Source organism: Felis catus, chromosome E3 (genome assembly GCF_018350175.1).
Source record: "Felis catus isolate Fca126 chromosome E3, F.catus_Fca126_mat1.0, whole genome shotgun sequence".
Classification (NCBI taxonomy): domain Eukaryota; kingdom Metazoa; phylum Chordata; class Mammalia; order Carnivora; family Felidae; genus Felis; species Felis catus.
The window spans coordinates 8,511,946-8,538,310 of NC_058383.1; the positions used below are offsets into that span (position 1 = coordinate 8,511,946).

Here is a 26,365-nt window from a genome sequence, read left to right on the forward strand (position 1 = left end):
GGAGACCGCAGAGGCGAAGCGGGATCTCCCAATGTCACAAAGCTGGTGAGACCCAGGGATTTCGCCACCGTGCCGCCCCGGGATGGAGATGCTGTGCGTGTCTAATGGAGGGGGCATCGGGTGGAAGTCCATGGTGATAACTATTTCAATAAAAAACCACGGCCAACGCTTCGTTCCAGGCTCGGGAAACAACCAACAAAGCGGGAGCAGGACTAAGTAAGTTCAACGACGTGCGTGCTTCTCCAGAGAGAGGCCGCCATTTTCCAGATGGGAACCCCGAAGCTTGGAAGGGGTAGGAGGAAACAAGTCATGACATCCCACCTAGAACAAACGAGAGAGGGGTTCCCCGGGCCCCGTGCACCTGCCTCCTCGCGCAGGAGAAGAGGGAGGCAGAGGGTTCTCCAGAATGTTCACCGCAGCTCCGGGTAGAGTGCCCTGCACGCCCTCCCTTTCCTCGTGACTCCGCACACTTCCTCCATGGAATTTGCGATTTCCGGGGTGCACACATTGCCTGGACCGCCAAGGCAGGTCAACAGCTGTCACCATGACAGCAAGGAGAAAGGAAAAGGGAGGCTGACCGAGGTGGAGCGCCCCCTAGAGAGACTGCAACACAACTTCAGGACTAATTCCCCTGCCCCCGGAGGGGGGGGGAGCTTACATAGGGGCAAGGGTGGGGCCCCCCCCCCGGGGCCCCCCATGCTGGGGATGGCGATAAAGGTGTGTTTAGAGAAGAGCTTAAAACTTATTGTAGCTTTGTGCAGGGTTTCCTGTAGGCCTTTGGGACTCCTGGCCTGCAGCCCCTGGTGTCTAGAACCTTCTATGTGGCTACAGTGGTGATGTGGGCCCGGGGGAGCTGTTCTGGAACAAAGCTGTCAGCTCTAAGCCCTGGGGAAGCTCAGTTTCCCTCGGGGCATTCTGCCCTAGGCTCTCTCTGCTCTGCCCTGCCCGCCACACGCATGCAAAGCCACACAGGAAACTTTCAGACCCTCAGGGGAGGGACACACAGAGCCACGTGGCCTTGTTCCCTAGGCAGACAGGTGCCCGCTTCACAAAGGTACCTAAAAACCACCCTGGCACCAAAGCAATGCCGCCCTGGATGCCTTCACTCCACCCTCTCAGGTTAGTCCCCTGAGGGGCAGCGATTACAACACGAGGTGACCCCCCCAGCAGGGGGGAAGCGGGAAGGGGAAGCGCTCCGCTCAGCTCCTTAAGGGGCAGGCAGGGCTCTCCTGGATGGACCTCACGAGATCACTGTGACTGAGTCAGCACCCAGGCCCCTTCTTGAGTGTCTCCCTCAGAGCCATCCCCAGAAGGGGAAAATGAGGCCACTTGACCTAATGGCCTCTCGGCCTGGGTGTTCTCCCTGGAGCTGATTTCTTCACGGCTGTTAATGGGAACGTCCAACTCGAAGCAGGCCTGTCCTGCTCCCGTGGAAAGCGCTGTGGCTGGCTGACCGTGGTGGTTTATAAACGACAGCCTCAGCCTCGGCCCTCCCTGCCTCCCTCGTGAATCACCACGCTTGCTGGGGTGGGGATGGGGGGGTTGGGAGGGGAGGGTCCCCCGGGGAGGGTCGGTCACTGGTCCCGGTCACGCCCCACCGGTCCGGGCCTGGACCCGAGGACCCCTCACAGCTGGGCAGGGCCTTCACAGTTTACAGAGAGCCCTCCCTTGTCTCATCTCCCTTCACCCTTTGAGCTGGGACACCAAAACACCTAGAAAACACAGTGCCTGGACCTGCCCCCCGCGTTCTCCTCCTTAGCCCACAAGCATTGCCCCAGAGCCCACTCTGTGCCCGGGGCTGGAGATAGAGGCCTGGGGGTGGGGGTGGACCCGGCCCTGCCCCTGCCCCTGCCCCTGCCCCTCCCCCTGCCCCCGCCCCCAGCCTCAGCCCTGCCATCCAGCCCCCCGTGCAGCAGGGGGATCCTCCAATCCCGCCCCTGGCCCACCCAGATCCAACAGTGCGCCCCCAACCCTGCCGCCCAGATGGTCAAGGGATTCCTCAGCCTCCACTGGAGGCCCTCCCCCTCTCCCCTCCCGCTTCACGACTGCACAGTCTCTCTGCTTTGGCCTGAGAGCGGCTGACGTGCGGCCAGCGCACGGTTTCCTGTCCGCCCGGGCTGTACTAAGCTGCAGACCGGTCCCTGTGCACACCGTGCCCCCCCTTCCAGGCCCCGGCCTGGAGTTTCACGCTCCCGGAGCCCACCAGCCAGCCTCATCTGAGTCCACAGGTGCGTCAATGCCCAGCACCGATTCCACCCTCCCAGAAGTCACCCCGCAGTGAAGGCGACCGCCGCCCGGATCGCAGCTGGCATCACGGGTGCAGGCCTGCTACCTCTGTCCCCCGCATCAGACGGTGAGCTCCTGGGGCGGGGGTAGGGGGCACGCAGTGAAGGGTGTGGCTCAGCACAGGGCCCCCCCCCCAGAACACGGGAATGCCATTGGCCGAATGAATGAGCAAAAAGACGAAAGAAGAGGAAGCAGAGGGGCCTGGGGGGCCTTGGGGTACCCTCAGATGGAGCTGGGGCCCTCCCCAAGCACAGCCCTCACCCTCTGCTTCGGAGAACACCGGCACATCATTTCTTTGCCTGCCCAGCACCTCTGGCCGCATCTCCTCCACCTGGGGAATCGCCTCCTTTCCGTCTTTCATCTTCCGGCCAGCCCCCTTCAGCCTCCCTTGCAGCTAGAGTTACATCATGTGACCTGGGCTCCACCAATCACAAGCCTGCCAGACTCAGGATGGGCAGGGACGACCCAGGAGGCAGGTGCTGCGGTGTAGAATCTACTCTGGCGGCAGGAGGCAGTGCTGAGACTCGTGCGGGGTGCCCAGTGGGGAGCAGCTGGCGTGAGCTCCCTGCAGCGATTCCTGCCGTGGGTTTGGGGGCCCCCACTCCTGGCTCTGCACAGTCTTTCTCAGAGAGTCTGTGCTATGGGGTATCCTTGAATAAACTCTTTGTCTACTCAACCTGGCCAGAGTTGATTGAGTTGATTTCTGTGTCTGAAATCATAGACCCCGACCTGTTCACCTCACGGTGATGAACGTGCCCCAGGAAGCCTTGGCAGGTCCCAGTTTAGAGAAGTATTTGTGTGTGAGTAAGACGTCAGGCCTTGTGTGGGGAAGCAGGCTGGGGGAGGCGGGGGGCAGGGGGAACCAGAGGTGCCCACGCACCAAAGTGGGGACCCTGAGAAGAGGCTGCTTTGCATCCTGAGGTTGGCTCCACAGCTGTGGGGGTCGGCTCTCACCGCTGTGTCTTTGCCCCTGCTCAGGCCTCTGCCTATCCACACCCCCAACCACTTCCGATAACTCCTTATCCTGAGAGACTCGGGTTCTCATTGTCTATTTCTGGAAGCTTCCAGCCCCACCCCTCTGGGCCAGGCGCCTCCTCGATGCTCCCAGAGCCCCCAGGGCCACATCTGACAATGCCCTTCCACTTTGCACGGTCGCTGTCTATTGCCCCCTCCTGAGGGCAGGGGTCACCTCTGGTCCACTCCGAGCACTCAGTGCTCCCGGCATACAGGAGATGCCCCGGGAACGTTTGCTGAGTGACTGAGTGAGTGGGTGGGAGAAGCCAGGGGTCTCTGGGCTCGGTGAAAACGGGAGAGGGAAAACAGTTACAGCAGGGCCTTGGGGCTTGGCGGGCGCGCCCACCCCTACCTGAACCCCCAGGCCGGCAGGCACGTGCTCGGCTTGCTTCTGTGCAAAGTGAATGTGTGGGGCTGGTCCATGCCTGCAGCCCCATCCACCGCGCGAGTTTCAGAGCAAATTCAACAGGAAAAGATTTCCCGGGAAATAAATCTAGAGCTACCGACTGGCTTCAAGGCCCCCTTTATCCCACATTGATTTGTATCTTGGAGATTTAAGCCTCTCCATTTGTTTGCCTGGGACGCTTGTCACGCAGACATCCAGGCACGTGGCCGCAAGAGCGGTTTCCTGAGCCACACTGGGTAGAGAAGTCAAGTGCATCCCTTTGGGCATACGCCTCCCCCTCTCCCTCCTTCCCTGGCAGGCAGGGGAAGCTCCCGGCGAGCTGCTCAGAGGCCATCGGGCCACTGCACTGCACCAGCCAGGTGCCAAGGGCAGCAAAGGGTCAAAGTGCCAGGGGTCTCTGTTCCTCCAGGTCATGGTCACCAGAGACAATCTCAGGTCATGATTTCACTGTTCGTGGGATTGAGCCCCTTCCTGGGCTCTGTGCTGACAGTGTGGAGCCTGCTTGGGATTCTCCCTCTGTCTCTGTCTCTCTCTTCTTCCCCCCCTGGCTCACGTTCTCTCGCTTTTCCTCTCTCTCTCAAAATAAATAAACATGAACAAAAAAAATCCTTCTCCCTAGATGTCTCTCTGTTGTCTCTGCCTTGGCCCACCCCCTACTCCCCTCCCCCTGCCCCTCCAATCCTGCCCACCCACTATCAAAGCAGAACAATCTGGCCCCCATAGTCCCATTTCCTCCCCTAGCGAGGCTGATAGGAGGATCCACTTTCAAGGGGAATTTGGTACTAGTTCTTAAAACGATGAATTTTCGGCTGCTATAATGCCACCAGACTCACAGCTCCCGGTCCCTCCTGCCTTCCAGGGACCCAGAATTGAATGGAGCACAGGTGCAGACCTCACGGAATCCCAGGTCAGGGTCAAGCCCTAAGGGGTTCGCCCACGGCAGAGAAGGTGGGGAGACACCGGGTGGAGGGAAGCACAACACAGATGGGCAAGGACAGATGAGGGACAGCTCCCCCCACATGGAGGAGCCAGAAAGGGCCTCACCAAAGACGTGATGGGATAGCTGGCCTTGAATGGGTTCCAAGAGCGCGAGAGGTAGTGGGGCCAGAATCCTCATCGGCGCCTCTCTAAGATTCACCTGCTGAGGCTGCGCTGTGATCACTGGCTGTTAGGTCTGCCTCCTCCGCCAGGCTGGGAGCTCTGGAAGGTGATCTCCTTTCAAGGGCCAAGTTCGATCAGTCTCAGCCCTGGGAGGAAGGAAGGGAAGGAAGGTGAGTAGGGGTGAGAGAGCCGTGGCAGCATCTAGAGTCCGGGGGTGCTGGCGGCCGCAGGACCCCTGATGCTAGGGCAGAGACAAGAGGCGGACTTGGCCGTGGACGTGATCACTTAGCACCAAAAGTGAGCAGGATCGGGGGTTGCGGGTCCTCAGGTCACTCCTACGAAAGGCCTTTTCCATCAAGCACTGGACCCTCGAGCACAGAGGCCGTACCTTCTTCATCTTCTCTGTGCCCACCACCTCCGGCAGTGCCAGCCCGGAACCAGGTCCACAGCTCTCCCTTGGAATCCAGCAGGGGTAGCTGGCCCCTCTGCACATTGGCCACCCATTAGAATCACCGGGGACATGGGGCGCCTGGGTGGCTCAGTCGGTTGAGCGGCCGACTTCGGCTCAGGTCACGATCTCGCGGTCCGTGAGTTCGAGCCCCGCATCGGGCTCTGTGTTGACAGCTCGGAGCCTGGAGCCTGTTTCGGATTCTGTGTCCCCCTCTCTCTCTGACCCTTCCCCGTTCATGCTCTGTCTCTCTCTGTCTCAAAAATAAATAAACGTTAAAAAAAAATAAAAAAAAAAAAAAGAATCACCAGGGACATTTGAGAAAATACTGATTCCCTAGGCCCCACCCCCAAGGAGACTGGTTTGACTGGTCTGGGGGTGGGGCCCCGGCATCGGCACTTTATTGAACAAAAAAATGATTATTCTGCTGTAGCATCTCGTGCGGCAAAAGAGGCAAGAGCTCACGGGACACGTGTACCTCGAAGGAAGTCTGGCTCTTGGTACTAAGGTCTGTCCCCTCTTTCAGAGCTTGCCCGGCTCAATGACTTCAGCCGCCCCCGTTTCAGACGACGCCTAAATCTCAGCGTCCAGCCCAGAGAGACTCTCCGTCCCCAAATCACAATCGCACAGGGACAGATGCACGCGGTACGGAGCTCCGCCCGTCCCGGGGCCCCACCCTCCCGCTGGACAGCTGGATCCGTCGTCTGCTTTCGGCCGTCGTGACGGGAAACCAAGTTGAACTAGCCCGGTCGATGGGAGGCTTTGGGCTGTCATCCGTAGCCATGGGGTGCTGGGTACCAGGGGGCCCAAGGAGCCATTTGGTTCTGACACTCATCACCATCACCAAGAACTGCACTGCTCCACGCTGTGAAGACTCTAAGGAGTCTGGTCAAGCGCCCACCCTCCACCACTCTGCTGAAGCCAGGAGCGTGGGGTCGCCGAGCACAGACGGTAACATACAGACAGAGGAACTCCATTTAAGACGGAGGAGTGAAGCCCCATCCCAACAACCCCTCTTCCCCCAAAGACTAACCATTCGTAGTGTTAGAGGAATAATACCAACAGCGACAAACTCCAGAGAAGGCATTGTTGACCGGGTGTATTTATTTGCTGGGACCCGGTAAGCAGCAGATCTCTCACTCAAAGGGGTGATTGAAGAAACTGAATAAGGAGACTCGTTACAAGGGTGAGAGCGAAGGGGGCCGGGAAGGGGTGGCGAGGCACCGGGGATCAGCGGTTCCACACCCCCCTCCAGGCACGGAAGGCCACGGAGAGGTTGTCCAACTAGTGGCTGCCGTAGTGGGATTAGTACAGCCACTGCCAAACTGGGAAAAGTAGGCATTGGGGGGATACCCCAGTCTCTGTCCCCTGTTGCCCTCTCCTTGGCTGAACATAACCGGAAGCCAGAGAGAGCCCGAGCGAGGCAATCCATAGCGCCTTCCAAGCACTGAGCGGATGCGGAAGCGTGGGGAACACATCTTCAGGAACAAGTGTGGAACGTTCCACACCCTGAACGGCCACCCAGATGGAATCTGCCCTGGGGCTCCAGGGACCCAACGGCTTTAAAGTCACCCTTGCTTTCTCTGTTTATTCTCCCCCCACATGCCATCACCAGGTCCTAATGATGCCATCTCCCGAACACTTCTGGAGTCTGGCCTCTCCTCTGTCTTCATTCTCTCCCCCTTGAACTTCTGCAAATTCTCTCTCCGCTGGCTTCTCCGTATCCAAGTGAATCCTCCCAGCAAGATGCCGTCGACTTGACCCACGGCCCTTCCCAGCCAAAACCTTCCCAGGAAACCCCCACTGCCTTCGGGGTAACAGGCAGACCCACCCTGTGTGCTCCGGGGCCACCGACCCCGCTCCAGGTGGGTTGGAGCAAGAGACACAAGGTTGGTGACAGTCTGGCTAAGAAATTGGGCCTCTTCCTTCAGGCAACGGGCACTAAAAGAGTTTTGGAAGCAAGAGTTTGTTGTTCTCGTGAACTTTTCATTTTGAAGGAACTTCATACTTTCCAAGAAGCTGCAAAAATGGGACAAAGAATCCCCATCAACTCTATCCGGATTCTCCAGATGTCAACATGGCACGGCACAGCGTCAAAATCGGGACATCCCACTACGTAACCTACAGACCTTCTTTGCATTTCCTAGGTAGTTGCCCTAACGTCTTTCTTCTGGTTCAGGATTCAGTGTAGGGTCACGTTATTCTCAGTTGTCACGACTCTCCAGTCTCCTTGAATCTGGAACAGTTCCTCATCCGTGTCTTTCACGACCTTGACACCTTTGTGTCCACACTGGCCACTTCTTTTCTAGAATACCCTTCTATTTGGTTTTTTCTGATGTTTCCTCATCATTCAATCCAAGGTATGCATGTTGGGTAAAAAATGCCACAAAAGACAGGTTGCATCATCCTGGGAGGCATGTGATGTCAGCTCATCCCAATACGGTTGATATTAATTCTGACCGAGTGATTGAGATGTTGCCTGCCAAGTTTCTCCAGCGTAAAGTTGTGATTTTCCCTTTATTAATAAGTATCCTGTGGGGAGAATGCTTTAAAACTATAAATATCCGGGCCGCCCGAGTGGCTTAATTGGTTCAGCATCCGACTTCGGCTCAGGTCACGATCTCACGGTCCGTGAGTTCGAGCCCCACGTCGGGCTCCGTGCTGACCGCTCGGAGCCTGGAGCCCGCTTCGGATTCTGTGTCTCCCTCTCTCTCTGTCCCTCCCCCACGCGCTCTGTCTCTCAAAATGAATAAACATAAAAAACTTTTTTTTAAAAAGAACTATAAATATCGTGTTTTTCATATACATGCAGCCCACCAATTCTAATACCCATACTCACCGGAAACAGTTTCTACCCTGGCATTTGGCAAATGGTGGTCCTCAAGCCCATCGCTCCTACATTTACTGGTTGGAATTCTGCTGTCAGGAAGAGAAAAGCAGGATCCACTCAACAGAGGATGGTCTCTGGGAATCACAGCAGCTCACCTGATACATTGCAAGCTTTATCTGGAATATATTTTAAAACGCTTACAACTCAATAATAAAAAGACAAATGAGCCAGTTAAAAAAAATGGGCAAGGGATTGGAATTGACATTTTTCTTTTTTTTTAAATTTTTAAAATGTTTATTATGGGGGCGCCTGGGTGGCGCAGTCGGTTAAGCGTCCGACTTCAGCCAGGTCACGATCTCGCGGTCCGTGAGTTTGAGCCCCGCGTCAGGCTCTGGGCTGATGGCTCAGAGCCTGGAGCCTGTTTCCGATTCTGTGTCTCCCTCTCTCTCTGCCCCTCCCCCGTTCATGCTCTGTCTCTCTCTGTCCCAAAAATAAATAAATGTTGAAAAAAAAAATTTTTTTTTAAATGTTTATTATGTATTTTTGAGAGAGAGAGAGGGGAGAGAGAGAGCATGAGCGCCTGACAGGGGGAGGGTTAGAGAGAGAGGAAGACACAGAATCCGAAGCAGGCTCCAGGCTCTGAGCTGTCAGCACAGAGCCCGACACGAGGCTTGAACCCACGAACCGTGAGATCGTGACCTGAGCCGAAGTCAGATGCCCGACTGTCTGAGACACAGGCATCCCCGGAATTAGCATTTTTCTACAAAAATACTTACAAGTGACCGATAAGCGTGAACAGATATTCTACATAATGGTTAGGGGAATGGACATCAGAACTGCTGTAAGATGTACTTTCTGCACACTGGGATGGCTGTCTCGAAGAAACAGACACCGGGCGCCTGGGTGGCTCAGTCGGTTAAGCGTCCAACTCGTGATGTTGGCTCAGGTCGTGATCTTGCGGTTTGGGATCACACCGGCAGTGTGCGGCCTGCTTGGGATTCTCCCTCTCTCTCTGCCCCTCCCCAGCTCACATACTCTCCGTCTCTCGCGAAATAAGTAAATAAAAAAAGAGAGAGAGAGAAATAGACACTAACAAGTGTTGGCAAAGCGGCAAAGATTAGAACGGCCACTTGCTGCCGGGAGGAATATAAATGGTGCAGCTGCTTTGGAAAAGTCTAGCTTTTCCTCCAAAGGTTAAAGAAACGAGCTCCCATGCCCCTAGTTCTCCTACCCCCAGGCATATACCCAAGAGAAACAGCGTACGTTCTCGCAAAGACTTGTATGGAAATGTTCGTGGCAAAAAAGGTGGAAACCATCCAATACCCATCCGGTGAGAAGTGGACAAATAAGGTGTGGCCTACCCACCCGACGGATGTTATCTGGCCGTAAGAGGAAATGATGGACAGATACGTGCTGCTACCCCACGGGCGAACCTTGACAACGTGATGCTAAGTAAACGAAGCCAGACGCAAAGGACCCCAGGTTCTATGATTCCACTCAGGAAATGTCCTGAATAAGCAAATTTACAGAGACAGAAGGTAGATGAGTGGTTGCCAGAGGCTGGGGCAAGGGAGTGACTCTTAATAGGTACGGGGTTTCTTTTTGGGGTGAGCAAAATGTTCTAAAATTGTGGCAGTTGCTGCCCTACCCCATGAATACACTAAAAATTATAGACCTCAGGGGCGCCTGGGTGGCTCAGTCGGTTGAGCGTCCGACTTCGGCTCAGGTCATGATCTCACGGTCCATAAGTTCGAGCCCCGCGTCGGGCTCTGTGCTGCCAGCTCGGAGCCTGGCGCCCGCTTCGGATTCTGTGTCTCTCTCTCTCTCTGCCCTTCCCCCTCTGGTCCTCGCTCTCTCTCTCTCTCTCTCTCTCAAAACTAAATATTAAAAAATTTTTTTTAATTTGTATATCTCAAATGGGTGGCCTGTATGGTATGTGAATTATATCTCAATATAGCTGTTATTACAGTTATATCTCAATAGCTGTTATTACACACACACACACACACACACACACACACACACCAACAACAACAACCTTCTCGGAATTTTGTGGGAGAAGGAAGTTTCCGCGTCCCTGCCCAGCCCAGTCCGGCCGCCTGAGTTCCGGCCTCCAGCTGCTCGGGCCCAAAGGAGCTGACACCCAACTAGCCCAGCAGAGAATCGACAACGCTCTCAGGCCCGGCAACCCCCACGGGCCAGCGTGACAGACTTTCCCGTGATTAGGACGGGGAAGATTCACGGCTGCGTTTTGACCAGCTATCTCTTCACTTCCCCCCGTGAAACATCCTGAGCCAGACTGTGGCTTTGTGCCTTGAAGCCCAAGGCCATGAATCAACATAATCCACTTATCAGGACCGAAGGCTGCGGTCACTGTGCATGTAGAAGAAACAACCCACATTTCTTGGCGCCTTCGTGGCAGAGGGCCGGGCCGCACCCTGGTGCCCACTGGGGAGAGCCGTGCTCCCGGATCCTTCTGGACTCACCCACCACACGCCGCCCCCGGGGCATACCTTTCCCGTGGCGTCACAGCGGTGCCGCTGGGAGCCTGGCAGTCTGCGTCCCCATTTGCCGCTTCAGTGACTCTGGTGGGTGAGCCAGGCCCGGGCCGGGCCCATGCTGGGTTCCCTGGCTTTGGCTTTCTTACTCTCCTTTACGTTACGTTATAAAACACAACCCTATGGGGGTGGGGAGGGGGAGGAGGGGTGATGGGAGAAGAGGAGTTAAAAATACAAATTCCCAGCCGTAAACTAAATAAGTCCTGGGGATGCAAGGCACGGTGTGGGGACTACAGTTAACATACTGCATTGCATCTGAAAGGCGCGAAGAGATCTTAAAAGTTTTCATTACGAGAAAAAAAAAATCTTTTTATTTTTTTTTTATTAAAAAAATGTTTTAATGCTGCATTTATTTTTGAGAGAGACATAGGGACAGAGCACGGAGGGGGAGGGGGAGAGAGAGAGGGAGACACAGAATCGGAAGCAGGCTCCAGACTCCCCCGTCAGCACAGAGCCCGAAGGGGGGGGGGGGGTGGCTCGGACCTATGAACTGTGAGATCATGACCTGAGCCCAAGTCAGATGCCCAACCCACTGAGCCACCCAGGCGCCTCTAGAAAAAAAATCTTGTAACTACAAAGGGCGGCGGTGGATGTTAACTCGATACATGTTAACTAGACTTCCCGCGTCCATCAGTTCACAAGATATACCAATATCGAGTCACTATGCTGTATGACATGTGTAAATTATGTCCCCCCAAAAAACCCACCAAGAGCGGGGCACTTGGGTGGCTGAGTTGGTTAAGCATCTGACTCTTGATCTCAGCTCAGATCTTGATCTCAGGGGTCGTGAGCTCAAGCCCCGCGTTGGGCTCCGTGCTGGGTGTGAGGCCTACTTTTTTTTTTTTTTTTAATTTAAAAAAAAATTTTTTTTCAACGTTTTTTATTTATTTTTGGGACAGAGAGAGACAGAGCATGAACGGGGGAGGGGCAGAGAGAGAGGGAGACACAGAATCGGAAACAGGCTCCAGGCTCCGAGCCATCAGCCCAGAGCCTGACGCGGGGCTCGAACTCCCGGACCGCAAGATCGTGACCTGGCTGATGTCGGACGCTTAACCGACTGCGCCACCCAGGCACCCCAGAGGCCTACTTTAAACAATAAAAAATTAGGGGCGCCTGGGTGGCTCAGTCAGTTGAGCGTCCGACTTCGGTTCAGGTCATGATCCCACGGTCTGTGGGTTCGAGCCCCGCGTCGGGCTCTGTGCTGACGGCTCGGAGCCTGGAGCCTGCTTTAGATTCTGTGTCTCCCTCTCTCTCTGCCCCTCCCTCGCTCATGCTCTGTCTCTCTCTCTGTCAAAAATAAATAAACATTAAAAAAAAATTTTTTTAATAAAATAAATAAATCAATAATTAGAATTAAAATTAAAAAAAAAAAAAAAGACCAAAAAAAAGAAAACCAACTTCAGTCAGGGCCCCTACCTTCGGCTTAACGCCCTTCGGTGCCTTCCCAGGGTAAAGAAAGAGCTTCCGAAGCTGGCCTGGTGTGACTTCCAGGGGGCGTGCCCCTGCGGGGCCTCGCGAGCACGTGTTCTCACTCTCAAACACGCTGGCTTCATTTCAGCTCCTCCAAGTCCCCCTGTCCCCTCTCGCCTCCGGGCCCCTGGACAACCTTCCCCCTGCTTTTCTCACACCTAGTTGATTAGCTCATTGCGGGCTGAAACCCCTCTTTCGAGAACGTCTTCCCTGATGCCCCAGGACCCTGGCACCTCCCCTTCCAGCGCTGGCCAGCGTTGTCCACGTTGGTGCAATGATGGAATTAATGTCTGTCTCCCCTGCCAGGCTGAGCATCCCCTGAAGGCAGGGGATGTGTCTCTGCTTCACTCACGCGGTCACGCCCGTGTAGCTGGCCTAGAGCCTGGCACACAGCAGACATTCAAAAAACCCCGGGGCGCCTGGGTGGCTCTGTCGGTTAAGTGTCCGACTTCGGCTCATGTTATGATCTCACACAGTTCATGAGTTCGAGCCCCGTGGCCGGCTCTGTGCCGACAGCTCGGAGCCTGGAGCCTGCTTCGGATTCTGTGTCTCCCTCTCTCTCTCTGCCCCTCCCCTGCTCACGCTCTGTCTCTTTCTCTCTCAAAAAATAAATAAACATTTTTTTTAAAAAAGGCCTTGTTGATAGAAACAAAAGAAAGAACGCCGTTCTGAAGTCTCACTGGCGCCCATTCCTGTGTTCAGCTTCCTGAATTACCCCATTCTCTCCAAACATAAATCAGATTACAGCCTTCCTCTGCCTAGAACCCTCCAAAAGCTTCCCACTGTGACTGTAATAAAATCCAAACTCCTTGCCTCCGTCTACAAGGACTCGCGGGGCCTCATCCCTCCGCCTCTCTCTTCCATCTCTACGGGAAGCGCTGGAGGGTTCTAGGCAAGCCTCTGCCTCCTGAGCTGCCGCTTTGACCTCTTTGTGCCCCTTGACCCCTCCAAATGCATTTCCATCTCCACATTGCGTGGGGCCAAGCCAGTCAGAAAGGAGGGCCAGCCCCGAGCACTGAGCTTGACCCGAAGAACCACCTGCCAGCCTCCTGGGGGCCTGTACCCCCCTGGCCCAGCAAGGGGGGGTGCCAGGTGCCCCCGATCAGAAGAGTTTTATCGCTGACATCGTGCAGAATTGTCAGCACGCAGTGATAACGAAGAGCAAGCAAACTCTGGGTCCATTTTATTATCGCTGTTAAATCCTCCGCAGATGACGCGCCCCCTTGCCGCCTGCACCCGGGAAGGACCACGGGCCACTCACACACCTGCCCCCACCTCGCACGTCACTGCTCTGCGGGATGATGCCCACCGTCCATTCTCCTCTTGGTCAGGTGTAGGAAAAGGGAGGGCAAAGCTCGTGTTCTGCCTTCGGGGTTCCCTGACACAGGCACGAATTTTATATCACTCCACATGGCTGGGCAGGTCAGCATTTCCTGCCAGGGAGGGAGGTGGGGGCTCAGTCACTCAGTCACACTGCAGGAATTCAAGCAGCCCTCACGTGACAGGCTTTCTGGACTGGGGCTTGGGAAGGACTATGGCATCCATTTAAGGTCTGTTGGCTTCCTCTGAGATGAGCGTGGGCATTCTAGATCCTTCCGTCGAGCCTCTATGCCATGAGCCTCGCTGCTGATGGCGGGGCGGTGAGAGCAAGACAGAAAGCCTCTGAATATTCTTCCTGGCTGTTCCTTGTGCCGGCATTTCCCCTCACCCCGATCTACGTGTATCTTACTCTCCTATCAGGGAGGCCGAGTTCTCTGCATTTTTTTGGATGAGTAAACTGGGGCAAAGTTATAGCCAACGGGGAGCCAGCTGGTCAGGCTCCAGTGGGGAGCGCCTTCCTGTGCCTCTGCCCCCTGCCCCCCAATAGCAGAGAGGGAATAAATGACAGTGGGGAGAAGAGGCAGGATTGGGGCCCTGTTCTCAGAAAGGATCAAGCAAGGTCCTGCTTAATGACTAGTCAGGCAGCACAAATCGTTGTCAATTGTAAAATTTCAACAGAAACACCAGGGAAAGAAACACTGGCCAAGTGGGCTGGGAAACCCTGGCCGGGAAAACAGTCCTCTGTTCCAGTTTTCGCAAGGGGATTCAGATAGATTCGGCCGCTCAGATCCAGCCCTTGTTAGGGTCCCGCCGCCGTCACAGACATTAGCCACGCACACCATGATGCACTGGGGCCTCACGACCATCCTTGGGGGAACACTAATTATGCCCATTTTACAGACGATGGAACTGAGTCTCAGAGAAAGGCAGCAGCTTGTGCAAGAAAGCCAGGAGCTCCGCCTTCTACCTTTTTAGGGAAATGTGAACCCTGACCTCCCTAGCCCACTCCCACCCCCCACCCCTCCTCCACAGCACCCCCCTCTCCTAACAGACCCCCCCCCCACCAGCTCTTCCCCACCTGCCTGCAGGTCTATGGCTGGCTACTGCCAGAGGAATCCCACGACCTCACCCCCACGCCCATTCCTGAAGATTCTATGAGAAGCGAGCCGTCCGGAACTCTGAGCCCAACATGAAGGACATTAGTAGGTGTTAGAAAAGATAGTCAAGTGTGTAATGACTCCTTCCTTGGAAGTGAACCTTCATTTCCAACGTCTGACAATCCCACCGCTAACAAATCCAAGAGGGCAGTCAGGGCTGGAATGGCCATAACAGAGCTGGGGCCGGACTCACACGGAGCTACCAAGGGGCCCACGGGGACCACACCGGCCACTGGCCTCTCCTCCTTGTGTCCAGCTTCCTGAGCGTTCTGAGTTGGAGACCTTGCTGTCCCAGGTAAGCCTAGAATCTGGGACAGCCCCAGAAGGGGACTGTCGGGGCTTCTGGATGGGGCGTCAGGGCTTCCGGGTGGACAGATCAGCCTAAGGGTCTCTGCCAGGGTATACCTCCTTCGCCCCCAGCCTCCTCCTGAGACCCCAGCTCCCCCCGCCCGTATTCCCAGCCGACCGAGCCTCGCCCTGTCCGTTTTCACTTTTAAGCCCAAGTCCACAAGACAGGGATTGGGGCCCACAGAGCAGAAGAGACTTGTCGAGAAGCTCACCGTAAGTTCTCTCCCTCTCCGAGCCCCAACACGTTGGGTCTGTGCCTCAAGGGAACATTTACAATCTGATTCTCGTGTGGGCATATGAATTCCATCCTACCGGCCCACCCAGAATCCTCGCTCTGGGAAGGCAAGGCTTGGGTCGGGCCTAATTCCTGCAGACCAGAATGCTAGCTCGGGGCCAGGCTGCAGAAGGAAAGAAGAAAGTGGAGAGGAGAGGGGAGGGGAGGTGGGAGATGAAGCCGGGCAGGGTGGCAGCATTCAGGACCTGCGATCTTACCCCCATAGGGGCTACTGGAGCAACGGGAACCATCCATTCAGCAAGTGCTTGTTACTTGAGCCCCTCCCGTAAGCTCAGCCTCGAACAGACACTGAAGTGACAGCAGAGAACGATGCAGAGTCCCGTCCTCGGGGCACGTGCCTTCTGGAACTTCCCGAGGAGATAGCAGCTGGCATTGTCAGATGCAAATGACAGAGATCCAAACGGAACAAGCTTAATCGAAAATGGAAAATCTAGGGGCGTCTGGGTGGCTCTGTCGGTGGAACGTCTGACTCTTGATTTCGGCCCACGTCATGATCTCACGGTTCATGGGATCGAGCCCCGCGTCGGGCTCTAAGCTGACAGTGAGGAGCCTGCTTGGGATTCTCTCTCTCCCTCTCTGCCCCTCCCCAGCTCATTCTCTCTCACTCTCTCAAAATAAATAAACTAATAAAAAATGTTTACAAAAATGGGAAATCCGTTGACTCCAGTGACCCAAATGTAGGTCAGGCCGCGGAGGTGCTGGCTTTAGGCACTTTGGTTGAGGCGGTTGAGACCCTGCATGCCTCTGGCTCCGCCTCTTGTCCCTACTTCCTCTGCTGTCACTGCGGACCTCTCTCGCCTCCTGGCTGCTCCAGATCCACTTCCTCAAACTCGCCACCAGAGCACAAAGTCACTTTTGTTCTCCCCACTCTAGATTCTAAAGCCCCAGCGAAGGACTGTGATAGGTGTGTGTGGTGTCATGTGACCACCCTTTGGCCCAGTCACGGTGGCCGGAGAACTGGGTCCGTCAGAAAAAGCAAGGAAGGGCGCCTGGGTGGCTCAGACAGTTAAGCTCCGACTCAGGTCATGATCTCGTGGTTTGTGAGTTCGAGGCCCGCGTGGGGCTCTGTGCTGACCACTGAGAGCCTGGAGCCTGCTTTGGATTCTGCGCCTCCCTCTCTCTCTCTCTGCCTCTCCCCCGCTCGTGCTCTCTCAAAACTAAATAAAAACATTTTTAAAATTTTTTAAAAAGAAGAAGCAAGGAAACAGCGCAGGGCAGACAGACTCAGACATCCGTCCCCCATGGCTACGATTTAGTTTGCTGCTCGTATCGGCTCTGGAACGGAAGATGGTGTAGTCCACCCAGGTGACTGTAGCGGAAGTACCAGGGACTGAGTGGCTTATAAACAACAGAAACTTATTTCTTACAGTTCTGGAGGCTGGGAAGTCCAAGATCAAGGCTCTGGCAGATATGGTTTCAGGTGAGAGCTCTCTTCCTGGTCCATAGCGCTCGTCCTGATGTGTCCTCATGTGGCAGGAGGGGCAAGGGAGCTCTTGGGGGGCCTCTTTTATGAGGGCGCTAATCCCATTCCCGAGGGCTCCACCGTCCTGACATAATCATCTCCCGAAGGCCGCGCCTCCTACCACCGTTACAAACCGGGGGTTAGGATACAACGCAAACATTCAGACCATAGCAGAGGGCAAGAAGAAAGGGCAAGGCCCTGGGACCCCCTTTCCGGAGAAACTGAGGCCTTGAGAGCTCCTTCCTATCGTGACACCGCCAAGCCAGGCGAGCGCCAGCCCCGAACCCAACCCCCCGGATGGCGAGCCCACGCCGCCCCCGCACCAGAGGCCAACTCAGTTGGGACTTAATTCCCGCTGGGGTTGAAGCGAGCAAAGGGGAACTGGGTTTCAAATATGTTTTGGGAAATTTTGCTGAGATTGAAGCGGCATGGCCCAGGGCACATCTCCGCACACACGCGCACGGAGAGGGGATGGTAGCCTGGTTCGGATCGCACCCCGGGGCTGTGCGTGTGAGCCCGCGAAGGGTTTTAGGAATGATATCGTCCGCCCAGATGGGTGATGCAAGGCGCCCTGAAAAGCTGGAAAAAGATCATCACAGCTACTAGCTATTTCGTGCCAGACATTCTAAATATCAGGGGAGCACGTTTCCCCCCACTGCTGAAGTGTCCATTGGGGCAGGGTGCCCCCTATTCGCTTCCTGATCCTCCTCCCCTCCCCCCCACCCCCGGGGAGGAGAATGGACTCCCGGACTGGTGGAGTTTGGAGCAGGAATGACCGTGCCCAGCGTAGTTCCTTCTGGGCATGCTCTTTTCCAACCGGCCACGTGCAGGGAGGGTCTACCGCCTGCAAGTGTCTGGGTCAACCGGGTTCCGAATCTGCCAGGGGAGAAGTTGTATTTCTTGGCCTCCCCAAACCCCCAACAGCAGGTACGTAATAATTATCCAACAACACGGTAAGGTGCGTATTATTATTATTCCCATTTGAAGGACACGGACAACTGAGGCTGAATGACCTAAGACCACCCCACTCTTCAGGGACGGGACCGAGGGATTCAGAAGCTGGCGTGTCAGGCAGATAGCCTGTGCCGCGGGCACCCCTAGAACTCAGGCCTGGTGACTCCTGTCCAGTTCTCGCTCCGTGGCACTTGCCATCTCCCCTCACAGACCAGACCTCAGAGAAAACCATCAGACGTCACCACTGCCTTCTAAAAGCTTGCAGTGAAAACCAGACGCATCGACTGAGTTCTCATCAGAAAGCACTGAATGAGATGCCGTGTAAAAACAGGCTTCTAGCTACCCACCTAGAAATAACACTGTGTAACCAGCTCAGGGCAAAAGTGTGCGAGCATTCCATATAAAAGCACACGCAGAGGGGCGCCTGGGTGGCTCAGTCGGTTGAGTGGCCGACTCTTGATTTCAGCTCAGGTCATGATCCCGGGGTTGTGGGATCAAGCCCCATGTCAGGCTCTGCGCTGAGCACAGAAGCTGCTTAAGATTCTCTCTCTCGGGGCGCCTGGGTGGCTCAGTCGGTTCAGCGTCCGACTTTGGCTCAAGTCATGATCTCGTGGTCCATGAGTTCGAGCCCCGCGTCGGGCTCTGTGCTGACAGCTCAGAGCCTGGAGCCTGTTTCCGATTCTGTGTCTCCCTCTCTCTCTGACCCTCCCCTGTTCATGCTCTGTCTCTCTCTGTCTCAAAAATAAATAAACGTTAAAAAAAATTAAAAAAAAAAAAGATTCTCTCTCTCTCTCTCCCTCCCTTCCTCTGCCCCTCTCCCCTGCTCGTGCTCTCTATCTCTCTAAAATTAAAAATTAAAAATTAAAAGTACATGTAGAATGCTGGCAACCAGGCATGGTGTGCAGGATGTGTTTGATACATTCTGGTTCCCGTCTGTGTGACCTTGGACAAGTCACCTGCCCTCTCTGAACCTTGACTTCTTTGCCTACGTGCTAGTTGGAATGATGGCACCCAGCGAGATGGGTTCTGTGAGGATGCTATGGAAACGTGTACGGAGAAGCTGTGTGCAATACGCCAGCTCAGGACAATGGCAGAGGGCTAGGATTCTCTCCTACACCCCACAGGAGCCCCAGTGAGCTCTCCCGGATTCCTGACCCTAAGCCAGTACTGGCCTGACTCACAGAGGATCAGACGGTCACAGTCTGGTAAGAAAGGGCAATTCTGTTGGGCAGACCGTCGTAACCTGGGCTTGGTACTGGGTCATCCACTCCCGAGCAGGCCAAGGAGGGCCCTCTGATTCACCCCGTTTCCCCAGACCAGTGTGGGAGGCGGCCCGGAGGAGGGCCTAGGTGAACAGGTGTAGCATGAATGTGTGCGTGAGCATGTCAGTAAATGAGTTCGATCCACAAATATTTACTGAGTGCCTATTATACGCCAGGCGCTATGAATTGTGGAGTAAAAGCGGCCCTGTCCTGCCCTCACGGAGCCTCCAGTCTACCAGGGCAGAATATGAAACAACACACACAGATCGATCATGGAGGCCTCGTGGGCTTCAGCACAGAATTCGGATTTTACCTTAAATCTCATCAAAGGCCGTTCTGAAGTTCTCCGCAGGGAGAGACGGGACCTGATCGGCATGTCAGTTGCTCTGGCTGCTGTGTGGACGACAGACGGGAGGTGGAGCTCGTGCTGTGGCCGCTACGGCGGGTCCAGACGACAGGGTGTGGCAGCTGAAACGGGCGTGATGGCCGTGGCCATGGTGAGCAGTAGCCGTATGGGGGGTGCACTTTGGAGCTGGAAGCCACACCATGTGACGGGCTTTCTGGACAGGAGAAATGGTCAGCGTTGAGTTGGGGACATGGGGAGTTGGGTGTGTCCTGGGGACGTCCAGGCGGAGGTGTTAAGGGGCAGCAGGGTACAGGGGCTGGTGCTCAGGGGTGAGTGCTAGAGGGTTTGGGGACGGAATGGGGGCCAGGTGAGTGGGTGCCCTCGCTAGAGCCGAGGGCTGGCCTGCTGTGCTTGGAAGCAGGTCTTGAGAGTTCTTGGGAACTGGGACTCTGAGTTGGGAGACCCGGCTGGCCCCGACCCCTCCACAGCCCACCTCCCCGCTTCTTCCGGACACACTGGCACACATTCCTGCAGTTTCCGGGAGAGAAAAGGCTCGGGCCGGAAGCAGCGATGGAGGCAGCGTGGGCGGACTCCGGGGAGGACGGGAGGGGTGGGGGAGGGGGGGAGAGAGGCCGGGATGCCCCTTCCTCCTCCCCTCACGCAGCTGTCCAGGCCGAGCTGGGCACAGTGAGTCACAGGCTTGCACTTCGTGCCTCCACCTCTAGGGGGGGCCAGCGTGCCATCAGGTATGGAGCTCGGTGTCAGTCCTGGTCTTCGGGACCCTCCTTTCTGTCACTTTCCCACCTGAACGGGCGGCCCTCCTCTGCTCTCCACGATCCCACTTGAAGACACAGACTTGGCCGGAGCAATTCTGCCAACTTTCAAGCTCTCGTCTGTGCATACTGGGTGCTTACTCGATGTTTGGTGCGTTGAATCAAAAGTGTTTGATTCATAGTTCTCAAGCTAGGCTGAAGATCTCTCTTTTTTTTTTTTTAGAATGCTTATTTATTTTGAGAGAGAAAAAGAGAGAGCGTGCGAGCAGGGGAGGGGCAGAGAGAGGAGACAGAGAATCCCAAGCAGGCTCTGTGCTGTCCGGCCCAGAGCCCAACACGGGGCTGGAACTCACAAACTGGGAGATCATGACCCTGGGCCAAAACCAAGAGTCGGACGCTTAACGGGCTGAGCCACCCAGGTGCCCCTGTCTTTCTTTCTGTCTCTGTCTCTGTCATAAGATGGTGTTCAGGGTGGGGGTAGGGGGTTTCTCCTCGGGAGACCTATCCCAGCTCTGGATGGTTGAGGAAGATTTTTCTCCCCAGGTTCCAGATCTGCAAAAGGCACCCCCCAGCCTGTCTCCAGCTGCCAGCCTTAATCAGTCATGGCTGGAAGGAACAGCAGGGACCCTTCACTGGGCACTCACGGTGTGGCAGGTGCTGGCGGGCACGGTGCTAACGTCACCCACATTGTCTCAGGTAATTCTCTTGATATCCCCATGACTTGATTCAGGAAGTACGTTGGGAAGGGTCTCAAGAAAGGCACTCAAGGGGCACCTGGGTGGCTCAGTCGGTGAAGCATCCAACTTCGGCTCAGGTCACGGTCTCGCGGTTCGTGGGTTCGAGCCCTGCGTCGGGCGCTGTGCTGACAGCTGGGAGCCTGGAGCCTGCTTCGGATCTGCGTCTCCCCCTCTCTCACGTGCTCTGTCTCTCTCTGTCTCTTAAAAAATGAATGAGTATTGAGGAGGGCACCTTTTGGGATGAGCACTGGGTGTTGTATGGAAACCAATTTGACAATAAACATATATTGAAAAAAAAATGAATGAACGTTAAAAAATATTTAAAAAAAGGACACTCAAGAGGGCCAAGTGACTTCCCAAGGACACTCAGTAACTTCATGGCAGGCCTGTCTGACCTCAGGGTCTCTGCTCCCGGTCACTTTGCCTCCAAACTGCCCGCCCCTCGGGAGGCCACTCAGAAGTGACCATGCAGGGGGGCCTGGGATGGCTCCATCGGTTAAGCGTCCAACTTTGGCTCAGGTCATGATCTCACAGTTTGTGAGTTTGAGCCCCGCATCGGGCTCTGTGCTGACAGCTCAGCTCAGGGCCTAGAGCCTGCTTCGGATTCTGTGCCTCCCTCTCTCCTTGCCCCCCACCCCCCGCTCGTGCTCTGTCTCTCTGTGTCTCTCAAAAATAAATAAATGTTAAAAGAAGTTTAAAAGAAAAGAAAAAAAGAAGTGACCATGCAGAGAGACCTTGGCAGGGACTAGAGGGTCATAAAAGGAAATGACATGACTTGGTGACACTACTCCCTGGCTTCCCCACCCCCCACCCAGGTGCACAGAGGTCTCCCCTCTGTGACTCCCCACTGCACCAGCCTGGGAGCCAAAGTCACAGTGTCTCTTGCCCGGGACAGAGAGACACGACCCTCACATCAATGCCAGTAACGGTTTACCCACTCGGCTTCCTGTTAGGTTTTTTCTTCCTTCCCCGCAAGGGTGTCTCTTATCTTAAACTTCTTAGGGGGGTTTGTGCTGGGCTGTTTAGAATTTGATGACAGTTGGTGCCAGAAACTGGCCTCTCGGGGAAAATGAGGGGGAGAAAAGCAGGCCCAGGTGGGCCCTGGGTCCGGAGCGGACGGGACAGGCAGGACAACGCCAAAGCCGTGCCCAGCTGTCTGCCAATGTCAGGCTCCATCTTCCGGACAGGACCAGCTTCGGCAGGGGGAAGTGCGGGGAGAGGCAGGGAGCTACAAGGAACCCACCCGACGGATGACCAAGAGGCAGTTGGGCTTGCTGGGCTGAGGGGTTTGCTTTGGCTCCTGAACTGGGAGCTCTGGGTAATTCATGACAGAGGCACAGTGAGAGAATCTGCCACGGAAACTGGCCCCTCCATATCTTTCTGCTACCGGGCCGTCCCCTGGTAAAGACCTTTTGATGCCCTGCCACGTGTGCTCTGTGTGACCCAGTGGCCCAGTTCTAACGAGTGTCCTGCATCCTCCTGGGGTCTCTAAGGGATGGTCTTGCCCTTGTCAATCTGCCCAGAATGCTTGCCAGCCTGGGGCCCTGTCTGCACCCGCGGATCCCCGCCTCACCCAGGCCCCAGAGCCCCAAACTCGGCTTCACTCAGGGCTGCCAGGCTGCCGGTCCCTCCTCCTACCTGCTCCTGCCCCGAGGCGTCTGTCCACCCGAGGGACCACCTCCTGACCAAACGTAACTCGCACCCTGGGAGGCCGAGGGTCTGCACTCGTGAGCCCCAGTCGTCTGTAAACCAGCCAGCTCCCAAGCCCCCTGACCATCCCTCTGGGCCTGTCCAGGGCCCAAGTTCAAGGCTGACCCAGATCTGGCTAACTCTGAACCTCTGTCCAGTACTCAACCTGTGCCGTGTCTGGGCCATATAAGGAGCAGATGAGGCGAATGAACAGAGAGATAGAGCTGGCTTGGGTTCAGTCGGGAGAAACGGTCTTACGGCAACCTGGGGTGGAGGTTAGGCCTGGGGTTGGGCTGGCCAAACTCTGACCAGTGATGGCAAACGAGATGCTCCTATCTGTCATCCAGAAACCGATCCCTACGGCCAGGGGGGGCACAGAGAACCAGATGCCTGGATCCCCGACTTCAGTCGAGATGCCACAAAACACAGGGGAATGGCCTAAGCGGAATCCCACCGACCCTACTAACCTGCCAGACTCCGCTCTGAGATCTAGGAAGGAAGTCAGGGCCCAGGAGGGTCACACGATCTCTCAGACGCTGCCTGTGGTCACGGTCATGTCCAAGGCGAGGTGTACGGGAAACAGCAACACCTGAGGAGAAAGGAGAAGGTGTGAGAGCCCCAGGTGGCTGTTCCCGTGCCCGGCCGCCTCCCTGCGCCACAACCAGACTGGGCAGCACTGGCCAGAAGGTGCTTGCGGGAGGGCTGAGAAACCCGGGGAAGGAGAGAGACAGCAGCAAGTGCAGGGGGCCCGGTGTTCACAGATCACCACTGTGAAGACACACGTGGGGACCGCATGTGTCCGGGGCTGTGGGTAATACGGGGACACCGAGGCGCCAGGGAGTGGAAGGAAAACTGACGTGTGTGAAAGTCTCTGAAGTTACTCATTCATTTTCCCGTTCAGTCCTTCAACAAATATTTCTTGAGCTTCTTCTAGGCATGTAGGATAGTACAGAGATAAGAGCCCAGAACTCTGGGGCCAAATGGCCTGAGTTCAAGTCCCTTCTCTGCTTTTTTTTAAAAATTTTTTTTCCAACGTTTATTTATTTTTGCGACAGAGAGAGACAGAGCATGAACGGGGGAGGGGTAGAGAGAGAGGGAGACACAGAATCGGAAACAGGCTCCAGGCTCTGAGCCATCAGCCCAGAGCCCGACGCGGGGCTGGAACCCACGGACCGCGAGATCGTGACCTGGCTGAAGTCGGACGCTTAACCGACTGCGCCACCCAGGCGCCCCTCTGCTCTTTTTTTTAAAATACAGATGCTTCTTTTTTTTTTTTTTTAATGTGTATTTATGGGGGGGGGGGTGGCAGAGAGAGAGGCGGACAGAGGATCCAAAGCGGGCTCTGTACTGACAGCAGACAGCCCGGTGCAGGGCTCGAACTCACGAACCGTGAGATCATGACCTGAGCCAAAGTCGGATGCTTTGGCTCCAAAGACGGTGCCACCCAGGCGCCCCTTTAATTGTTTTCTTAGTTGCAGTAAAATACACATACCGTTTACCATCTTTACCATTTTTAAGTGCACATTTGACCATGACCTGTGCAAAGGGACTATCTGTGTTTCTGGCTCTACCTAACCGTTTTTCCAGTGCTTTCTGTCTCCTTGTGGGCAAAGGCTGCAAGGGACATAACATTATGGACAGAAATCCTGGACCTCGAGAATGCCCCAGCTGTGCCTCTCCTGGGCAAAGTGGGACTGTGTGTGTGTGTGTGTGTGTGTGTGTGTGTGTGTGCAGTGGCAGGAAGCAGACCCCCCCCCCTCCCCTGCCCAGGGAAGAGAGTCCCTACACTTCATTCCTACATCTCTCTCCCCAGCCTTCTGGAAGCCTGAGTCAGCCTGCAATCTGCTTTTTCTCTGGAGTCAGGCTGGGCCCCTGGGATGTGAGGGTGGGGAAGCTTGGGTCACTGTCAAAGAGGGAGGGGGAGGGGGAGAGCTGGAGCATTCTGGGAAGGAAATCCCCATGGGGAAGGCCGGCAGGTGGTGGGTACCTGGACAAAAGGGGATCTAAGGGAGACAGGGATGTGTGGGGCCCGAGGAGGGAGGGGTGTGTTGAAGAGGTGAGAATGGTTGCGGATGAGAAGGTTGGAGGGAGTGGGTCACCCCTGCCCTTGAGGAGCAGAGGCCCCTTGCACTTTCCCCACACGGACTGAGCAGGGACTGTCCAGGAAGGTGGATCTGGCCTGGCTCGGGGGACCAACGCTCACCCAGAAGACGTCACTGGCTCTGGAATGTAGAGAGAGAGCTGGGAATGCCGTGACAGCGGCCTGGCAACCCGCAGGACGTCAGGGCTCCTCCCTTCCCCCCACCCAAGGGCCAGTCCCTCTCCTCCGAGCCCGGGGACGCGCACAGAACCACAAAGGACAAGAAGAGACTCCTGGAATGTCTCCCAGAGGAAGGGCCCTTGTAAAATCCAACCACCTTGTTATCCAGGCTGGGAAACTGAGGCTCGGAGAGGGTGCTCCCCCCCCCACCACCACCACTTGCGGGTCCCCGCTCCGCCCGCGCCAGGCAGGGGGCGCCCTTCCCCGCCGCCCGGGCCCCGCGGCCGCCGCGCCTGGCCGGTCCCCTAAGGAAAGTCCTCTTAAAGAGTTTTTCCTTTCGCGTGAACTCACCGCCTCCATCCAGCCGCGCGGTCTCAAAGGTGAACATCACACAAATGCGTTACAGATGTGTTTCCTTCCATTTTTGGCTACCGCGGGGCGCCTGCGAGCGGCGGCGGCGGCCCCGGCGCGATCCAGGCCGCGTTTTCCGTGCCGCCCGCCAACTTTTTCAAGCTGTAGTTATTTGATAATGATTTTTTTTTTTTTTTAAACCTCTCCCAATAATTGTTATCCTCCCCGCCCGGTGCAGCTCAGGTGATGGGCACAGACTGCAGACGCCTCCTCCTCCTCCTCCTCCGGGTGCTCGGCGGCCGCCCCGGGGTGAGAAACCACAGCCCAGGCACCTTCGGCAAAGCCAAGGTCCAGGGTCCGCGTCTGGGCTAGCCCAGCCCCGTGGGACGACCCCCCTCTCAATCGCTCCCACGATTCTGCACGACCGACCCCTCCTCCCATAACCAGGCCACCTCCCCAAAGCCCACAAATGGGGGAGGGGCATGGCTGTCTGCTGGAAGACTGAACAGAGAGGGTGTGCTGTGCACAGAGCCTCACGCTGCAAACCTTTATTGGGCACCTGCTGTATCCCCAAGCCCTGAACAAAGCCCTGACCTCAAAGACAAGCAAGAACAGTGCCTGCCCTCGGGGCTCCCAGTCCAGAGGCGCCTGGGACCACACACCCCTAAGCAGGAAAGAGAAGAGGGCTTCCAGGGCGGGATTGGGGCCGGAAATTGCTCCGGGTGGCAAGTGGCAAAGCTGGACACGGAGGGCTTGCCACCCCCACCACAAGGCCCCAGGGAGAGCTGCCACACCCTCTTTCCTCACCCTTCATCCCTTCCTCCGGCCCCTACAAAGGGGGGTCACCGCCAGCCTGAGTGGAGGCCTCTTCTAAGAAGCTACAGGACTCAGAAGATCGGGTCCCACAGGCCGGGGTACATAGGCAGCAGCCCAGGCTGTTGGGGTCCCCGAAGCCACAGCTTCACACGTCAAGCAGGAGGCGGAAAGACAAGGCCAGGACGGAAGCACCTGTCCCTTTTGGAGTTCAACCCCCCGAGGGAGGGGCCAGGTGAGCTCTGGCTTTCACATGTAAGGGTCCCACGCCTTTCTGATGTTCAACTGCAGTGGTTTGATGGAGCCCTTTGCTCGGGAGGAAGTGACACCCCCAGAAAGCCCAAAGCCCTTTAGTTAAACCTGAATTCGTTTTAAGTTTTTACATTGATACATTTGAGGTAAAATTGGGGCAGCCAGCAGCAGGGGGTGAAGGAGGAGGAAGTGAAAGGTTAAAAAGGCAGAGGGGCCGCGTTGGGCTGCAGAGA

The 26,365-nt window shown here is 56.0% G+C and overlaps 1 long non-coding RNA gene across 2 annotated transcripts in view; it reads right to left on the reverse strand.

Moving 5' to 3' along the window:
* LOC123382578 overlaps positions 1-25,281 on the reverse strand; it is a 41,528-nt gene extending 16,247 nt beyond the window's left edge. The window contains exons 1-5 of one of the 2 annotated variants that reach the window (XR_006591150.1): positions 25,068-25,281; positions 22,924-23,045; positions 19,225-19,471; positions 8,095-8,171; positions 4,751-4,953 (exon numbers count right to left, since the gene is read on the reverse strand). This is a non-coding gene — a long non-coding RNA (uncharacterized LOC123382578). Of the gene's footprint in view, positions 1-4,750; positions 4,954-6,328; positions 7,788-8,094; positions 8,172-19,224; positions 19,472-22,923; positions 23,046-25,067 lie in introns of those variants that run through there. The other variant, XR_006591151.1, reaches the window with a different exon arrangement.
* Positions 25,282-26,365: the final 1,084 nt, after the last annotated feature.